Source organism: Triticum aestivum, chromosome 5D, assembly GCF_018294505.1.
Source record: "Triticum aestivum cultivar Chinese Spring chromosome 5D, IWGSC CS RefSeq v2.1, whole genome shotgun sequence".
Lineage (NCBI taxonomy): Eukaryota > Viridiplantae > Streptophyta > Magnoliopsida > Poales > Poaceae > Triticum > Triticum aestivum.
In genome coordinates, this window is record NC_057808.1 from 384,313,996 (window position 1) to 384,323,099 (window position 9,104).

The window sequence follows — 9,104 nt, forward strand, 5'->3', positions numbered from 1 at the left end:
GTTATAAGATAGATGTCTTCTTCTCTCTCTTTGGATCTCAATACAAAGTTCTCCTCGATTCTCTTGGAGATCTATTCGATGTAATCTTCTTTTGCGGTGTGTTTGTCGAGATCCGATGAATTGTGGGTTTATGATCAAGATTATCTATGAACAATATTTGAATCTCCTCTGAATTCTTTTATGTATGATTTGTTATCCTTGCAAGTCTCTTCGAATTATCAGTTTGGTTTGGCCAAGTAGATTGATCTTTCTTGCAATGGGAGAAGTGCTTAGCTTTGGGTTCAATCTTGCGGTGCTCGATCCCGGTGACAATAGGGGAAACGACACGTATTGTATTGTTGCCATCGAGGATAAAAAGATGGGGTTTATATCATATTGCTTGAGTTTATCCCTCTACATCATGTCATCTTGCTTAAAGCATTACTCCATTCTTATGAACTTAATACTCTAGATGCATGCTGGATAGCGATCGATGTGCGGAGTAATAGTAGTAGATGCAGGCAGGAGTCGGTCTACTTGTCACGGACGTGATGCCTATATACATTATCATACCTAGATATTCTCATAACTATGCTCAATTCTATCAATTGCTCGACAGTAATTTGTTCACCCACCGTAATACTTATGCTATCATGAGAGAAGCCACTAGTGAAACCTATGGCCCCCGGGTCTATTTTCTATCATATTAATTTCCCGTCAACAAGCTATTTCTGGCGCCGTTTATTTTGCAATCTTTACTTTCAATCTTTATCAGAAAAATACCAAAAATATTATCTTATCATCTCTATTAGATCTCACTTTTGCAAGTGGCCGTGAAGGGATTGACAACCCCTTTATCGCGTTTGTTGCAAGGTTCTTATTTGTTTGTGTAGGTACAATGGACTTAAGCGTGGCCTCCTACTGGATTGATACCTTGGTTCTCAAAAACTGAGGGAAATACTTACGCTACTTTGCTGCATCACCCTTTCCTCTTCAAGGGAAAACCAACGTAGTGCTCAAGAGCTAGCAAGAAGGATTTCTGGCGCCGTTGCCGGGGAGTCTACGCACAAGTCAAGACATACCAAGTACCCATCACAAACTCTTATCCCTCGCATTACATTATTTGCCATTTGCCTCTTGTTTTCCTCTCCCCCACTTCACCCTTGCCGTTTTATTCGCCCTCTTTCCCTTTCGCCTCTTTTTCGCTTGCTTCTTGTTTGCTCGTGTGTTGGATTGGTTGCTTGCCACGATGGCTCAAGATAATACTAAATTATGTGACTTTTCCAATACCAACAATAATGATTTTCTTAGCACTCTGATTGCTCCTCTTACCGAAGCTGTGTCTTGTGAAATTAATGCTGCTTTGTTGAATCTTGTCATGAAAGATCAATTCGCCGGCCTTCCTAGTGAAGATGCCGCTACTCATCTAAATAGCTTTATTGATTTGTGTGATATGCAAAAGAAGAAAGATGTGGATAATGATATTGTTAAATTGAAGTTATTCCTGTTTTCGCTTAGAGATCACACTAAAACTTGGTTTTCATCTTTGCCTAAAAATAGTATTGATTCTTGGAATAAGTGCAAAGATGCTTTTATCTTTAAGTATTTTCCTCCCGCTAAGATCATCTCTCTTAGAAACGATATTTTGAATTTTAAGCAACTTGATCATGAACATGTTGCACAAGCTTGGGAGAGGATGAAATTAATGATACGTAATTGCCCTACTCATGGTTTGAATTTGTGGATGATTATACAAAAATCTTCTGCCGGATTGAATTTTGCTTCTAGAAATCTTTTAGATTCGGCCGCGGGAGGCAATTTTATGGAAATCACTTTAGGAGAAGCTACTAAACTCCTAGATAATATTATGGTTAATTATTCTCAATGGCACACTGAAAGATCTACTAGTAAAAAAGTGCATGCGATAGAAGAAATTAATGTTTTGAGTGGAAAGATGGATGGACTTATGAAATTGTTTGCTAATAAGAGTGTTTATTCTGATCCTAATGATATGCCTTTGTCTACTTTGATTGAGAATAATAATGAATCTATGGATGTGAATTTTGTTGGTAGGAATAATTTTGGTAACAACGCGTATAGAGGAAACTTTAATCCTAGGCCATTCCCTAGTAATTCCTCTAATAATTATGGTAATTCCTACAACAATTCTTATGGAAATTTTAATAATATGCCCTCTGAATTTGAAACTAGTGTTAAAGAGTTTATGAATTCACAAAAGAATTTCAACGCCTTGCTTGAGGAAAAATTGCTTAAAGTTGATGAATTGGTTAGGAACATGGATAGAATTTCTCTTGATGTTGATTCTTTGAAACTTAGATCTATTCCACCTAAGCATGATATCAATGAGTCTCTCAAAGCCATGATAATTTCCATTGATGAGTGCAAAGAAAGAACCGCTAGGATGCGTGCTAAGAAAGATTGCTTTGTGAAGGCGTGTTCTTCTAGTTTTTATGAGAATAAAGATGAAGATCTAAAAGTTATTGATGTGTCCCCTTTTAAATCCTTGTTTTGCAATATGAATCTTGATAATGATGGGACTGGATATGAGTCAACTTTAGTTAGAAGGCGTGCCAAAAATTCAGGGTTTTTAGATCTTGATGCAAAAATTGGTAAAAGTGGGATTGAAGAGGTTAAAACTTTAGATAGCAATGAACCCACTATTTTGGATTTCAAGGAATTTAATTATGATAATTGCTCTTTGATAGATTGTATTTCCTTGTTGCAATCCGTGCTAAATTCTCCTCATGCTTATAGTCAAAATAAAGCCTTTACTAAACATATCGTTGATGCTTTGATGCAATCTTATGAAGAAAAACTTGAGTTGGAAGTTTCTATCCCTAGAAAACTTTATGATGAGTGGGAACCTACAATTAAAATTAAAATTAAAGATCATGAATGCTATGCTTTGTGTGATTTGGGTGCTAGTGTTTCCACGATTCCAAAAACTTTGTGTGATTTGCTAGGTTTCCGTGAATTTGATGATTGTTCTTTAAACTTGCATCTTGCGGATTCCACTACCAAGAAACCTATGGGAAGAATTAATGATGTTCTTATTGTTGCAAATAGGAACTATGTGCCCGTAGATTTCATTGTTCTTGATATAGATTGCAATCTGTCATGTCCTATTATTCTTGGTAGACCTTTCCTTAGAACGATTGGTGCAATCTTTGATATGAAGGAAGGGAATATTAGATTCCAATTTCCGTTAAGGAAAGGCATGGAACACTTACCTAGAAAGAAAATGAAATTACCATATGAATCTATTATGAGAGCCACTTACGGATTGCCTACCAAAGATGGCAATGCTTAGATCTATCCACCCTTTTATGGCTAGCTAGGGGCGTTAAACGATAGCGCTTGTTGGGAGGCAACCCAATTTTATTTTAGTCTTTTGTTTTTTGTTCCTGTTTAGCAATAAATATTTGATCTAGCCTCTGGTTAGATTTGTTTTTATGTTTTAAGATGTGCCAAGTAAAACCTATAGGATCTTCTTGGATAATAGTTATTTGATCTTGCTGAAAAAGTCAGAAACTTTATGCTCACGAAAACAATTGTTTAAAATCACCAGAACGTGATAAAATACTGATTCCAATTGCAGTAGATCAATAAACAAATTATCTAGGTCTTCCTATTTTCGTAGATTTTTCTGAGTTACATAAGTTTGCGTTAGATATAGATTACTACAGACTGTTCTGTTTTTGACAGATTCTGTTTTTCGTGTGTTGTTTGCTTATTTTGATGAATCTATGGCTAGTAAAAGAGTTTATAAACCATAGAGAAGTTGGAATACAGTGGGTTTAACACCAATATAAATAAAGAATGAGTTCAATACAGTACCTTAAAGTGGTGGTTTGTTTTATTTCGTTAACGGAGCTCATGAGATTTTCTGTTGAGTTTTGTCTTGTGAAGTTTTCAAGTTTTGGGTAAAGATTTGATGGATTATGGAACAAGGATTGGCAAGAGCCTAAGCTTGGGGATGCCCAAGGCACCCCAAGGTAAAATTCAAGGACAACCAAAAGCCTAAGCTTGGGGATGCCCCGGAAGGCATCCCCTCTTTCGTCTTCGTCTATCGGCAACTTTACTTGGGGCTATATTTTTATTCACCACATGATATGTGTTTTGCTTGGAGCGTCTTGTATGATTTGAGTCTTTGCTTTTTAGTTTATCACAATCATCCTCGCTGAATACACCTTTTGAGAGAGACACACATGATTCGGAATTTGTTAGAATACTCTATGTGCTTCACTTATATCTTTTGAGCTATATAGGTTTTGCTCTAGTGCTTCACTTATATCTTTTAGAGCACGGTGGTGGTTTTATTTTATAGAAATTATTGATCTCTCATGCTTCACTTATATTATTTTGAGAGTCTTAAAAAGCATGGTAATTTGCTTTAATTATGAAATTAGTCCTAATATTATAGGCATCCAAGATGAGCATAATAAAAACTTCCATATTGAGTTCATTGTATATCATGAGAAGTTTGATACTTGATAAGTGTTTTGGGATATAAAGGTGGTAATATTAGAGTGTGCTAGTTGAGTAATTGTGAAATTGAGAAATACTTGTGTTAAGGTTGGCAAGTCCCTTAGCATGCACGCATGGTAAAAGTTGTGTGACAATTTTGACGCGTAAGGTGTTCTTTTATTGCTTTCCTTATGAGTGGCGGTCGGGGACGAGCGATGGTCTTTTCCTACCAATCAATCCCTCTAGGGGCATGCATAGTAGTACTTTGCTTCGAGGGCTAATAAACTTTTCCAATAAGTATATGAGTTCTTTATGACTAATGTGAGTCCATGGATTATACGCACTCTCAACCTTCCACAATTTTCTAGCCTCTACGGTACCGTGCATTGCCCTTTCTTGCCTTGAGAGTTGGTGCAAACTTCGCCGGTGCATCCAAACCCCGTGATATGATACGCTCTATCACACATAAACCTCCTTATATCTTCCTCAAAACAGCCACCATACCTACCTATCATGGCATTTCCATAGCCATTCCGAGATATATTGCCATGCAACTTTCCACCGTTCCGTTTATTATGACACGCTCCATCATTGTCATATTGCTTTGCATGATCATGTAGTTGACATTGTATTTGTGGCAAAGCCAATATTCATAATTTTTCTTACATGTCACTCTTGATTCATTGCATATCCCGGTACACCGCCGGAGGCATTCACATAGAGTCATATTTTGTTCTAAGTATTGAGTTGTAATTCTTGAGTTGTAAGTAATAAAAGTGTGATGATCATCATTATTAGAGCATTGTCCCATGTGAAGAAAGGATGATGGATACTATGATTCCCCCACAAGTCGGGATGAGATTCCGGACTAAATAAAAAAAAGAGGCCAAAGAAAAAAAGAGAGAAGGCCCAAAAAAAAGAGAAAGAAAAAATAGAAAAAAGAGAGAAAAAGACAGAAGGGACAATGTTACTATCCTTTTTCCACACTTGTGCTTCAAAGTAGCACCGTGATCTTCATGATAGAGAGTCCCCTATGTTGTCACTTTCATATACTAGTGGGAATTTTTCATTATAGAACTTGGCTTGTATATTCCAATGATGGGCTTCCTCAAAATGCCCTAGGTCTTCATGAGCAAGCAAGTTGGATGCACACCCACTTAGTTTCTTTTGTTGAGCTTTCATATATTTATAGCTCTAGTGCAACCGTTGCATGGCAATCCCTAATCCTCTCATTGGCATCAATTGATGGGCATATCCATAGCCTATTGATTAGCCATGTCAATGTGAGACTTTCTACCTTTTTGTATTCTCACATAACCCCCATCATTATACTTTATTCCACCCATAGTGCTATATCCATGGCTTGCGCTCATGTATTGCGTAAGGGTTGAAAAGGCTGAAGAGCGTTAAAAAGTATGAACCAATTGCTCAGCTTGTCATCGGGGTTATGCATGATGAGAACGTTTTGTGTGACAAAATTGAAGCATGGCCTAACTATATGATTTTGTAGGGATAAGATTTCTTTGGCTATGTTATTTTGATAAGACATAATTGCTTGGTTAGCATGTTTGAAGTATTATTGTTTTTATGTCAACATTAAACTTTTATCTTGAATATTTCGGATCTAAATATTCATGCCACAATAAAAAGAGTTACATTGAAAATTATGCTAAGAAGCATTCCACATAAAAAATTCTGTTTTTATCATTTACCTACTCGAGGCCGAGCAGGAATTAAGCTTGGGATGCTTCATACGTCTCAAACGTATCTATAATTTTTGATTGTTCCACGCTATTATATTATCTGTTTTGGATGTTCAATGGGCTTTATTATACACTTTTATATTATTTTTGGGACTAACCTATTAACCGGAGGCCCAGCCCAAATTGCTGTTTTTTGCCTATTTCAGTGTTTCGAAGGAAAGGAATATCAAACGGAGTCCAAACGAAATGAAACCTTCGGGAACGTGATTTTCAGAACAAACGTGATCCAGAGGACTTGCAGTGGACGTCAAGCAATCAACGAGGAGGCCACGAGGCAGGGAGGCGCGCCTGCCCCCCTGGGAGCGCCCCCACCCTCATGGGCCCCTCGTTGCTCTCCTGACTGACCTCTTTCGCCTATATATACTCATATACCCTGGAAACATCAGAATAGGAGCCAAAACCCTATTTCCACCGCCGCAACTCTCTGTACCCATGAGATCCCATCTTGGGGCCTTTTCAGGCGCTCCGCCGGAGGAGGCATTGATCATGGAGGGCTTCTACATCAACACCATAGCCTCTCCGATGATGTGTGAGTAGTTTACCTCAGAACTTCGGGTCCATAGTTATTAGCTAGATGGCTTCTTATCTCTCTTTGGATCTCAATACAAAGTTCTCCTCGATTCTCTTGGAGATCTATTCAATTTAATCTTCTTTTGCGGTGTGTTTGTCGAGATCTGATGAATTGTGGGTTTATGATCAAGATTACCTATGAAAAATATTTGAATCTCTTCTGAATTCTTTTATGTATGATTTGTTATCTTTGCAAGTCCCTTCGGATTATCAGTTTGGTTTGGCCTACTAGATTGATCTTTCTTGCAATGGGAGAAGTGCTTAGCTTTGGGTTCAATCTTGCGGTGCTCGATCCTAGTGACAGTAGGGAAAACGACACGTATTGTATTGTTGCCATCGAGGATAAAAAGATGGGGTTTATATCATATTGCTTGAGTTTATCCCTCTACATCATGTCATCTTGCTTAAAGCGTTACTCCGTTCTTATGAACTTAATACTCTAGATGCATGCTGGATAGCGGTCGATGTGTGGAGTAATAGTAGTAGATGCAGGCAGGAGTCGGTCTACTTGTCACGGACATGATTCCTATATACATGATCATACCTAGATATTCTCATAACTATGCTCAATTCTATCAATTGCTCGACAGTAATTTGTTCACCCACCGTAATACTTATGCTATCTTGAGAGAAGCCACTAGTGAAACCTATGGCCCCCGGGTCTATTTTCTATCATATTAATTTCCCGTCAACAAGCTATTTCTGGCGCCGTTTATTTTGCAATCTTTACTTTTAATCTTTATCATAAAAATACCAAAAATATTATCTTATCATCCCTATCAGATCTCACTTTTGCAAGTGGCAGTGAAGGGATTGGCAACCCCTTTATCGCGTTGGTTGCAAGGTTCTTATTTGTTTGTGTAGATACAAGGGACTTAAGCGTGGCCTCCTACTGGATTGATACCTTGGTTCTCAAAAACTGAGGGAAATACTTACGCTACTTTGCTGCATCACCCTTTCCTCTTCAAGGGAAAACCAACGCAGTGCTCAAGAGGTAGCAGAACTATGTAGACATGTCGGAGTAAATAGCCACGGGTAGCCTAACCGACTGCCCCTAGCTCTTCCAAAGAATTATCAGGCCTTTTGGCCTTCAAGCATTTCAAGCACTGGGCCGCCTTCCCTGGCCGGCTACCTCTGAAGCCAACTCTCGGAAGACGACCCAGCCTCAGCAACCTCCCCTCCAAGATAACCACGGGATGGCCGACTCTAGGGAGCCGGCCATAGAGGATGCCGACTCTCCAGAGCCGGCCATGAAGAGCGCTGACTCCAAGAAGCCGGCAAAGACCGCAACCACCAAGACTGCGCCCACATAACGGTGACAAGACGGGGTGTGGCCACAGTGCGGCCCACTACCCCCAAAGCCCGAGGCAGGCATGGCCACAGGGCGCTGCACGGGACGGCCATCTCCCGTCCGGCGCGGTACTGTAGCCATGCTGGCCTCAACATCACCCACGACAGATGACAGTACGGCCCACGGGCGGCGGGCCCCTTTAGCCAGAGAGAGGCGCGAAGGCGGCCCAGCTCTCCCCCAGTCGGCCAAGGGCGTAGCCGGCCCCCAGAAGCCGGCTACCCCCTTCCTCGAAGCATGCGCCACATTAAGGAGACAAGACGAGGTAAGGCTAAAGTGAGAGCCCTCGAGGCGGCACACTGTAGCCACGCTTACCTCGACGAAGCCCTCGTCATCAGGGGCGAGGCTACAGTAAGCAGCCGCCGACAAGACCCTAGGCGGTGGGGCCGGCCTGTCGACCAAGAGGCCGGCAGCCGGCGGGACCCACCAGTCGGCGGGCCCCAACGGCCGGCGGAGAAGCCGGCGAGCATAGACACTGACGGCGGGGACCAGTGCCCAGCCGCATTACGATTGTACCCCCGGGGGGTAGGCCTATATAAACCCCCCGGGGCACCCATGCAAAGGGTTGGCTTCTGAGCACAGCACGCACACCATAGAGAGAGAGAAGCAAGAGCTAGCCTTGTTCTTCTTCTCCCTTGAACCCAACAGCTCTAGGAGCGATTGTAGCTACTTTTCCTGATCTAGTGATCATGCGGAGACCCCGTAGAGCAGGACTAGGGGTGTTATCTCCTCGGAGAGCCCCGAACCTGGGTAAGATCCGCCGGCGTGCATGTCTTCGCCTCATCCCGTTTCCAGGCACCGGCGACGTCTTATTGGCACCCACAATGATAAGCCACCCATTGGCATATGTCGCACCTACCACCCGACAAGACATGACCGAGACACGTCTCCGGTCAATAACCAATAGCGGAACCTAGATGTCCATATTGGCTCCTACATATTCAACGAAGATCTTT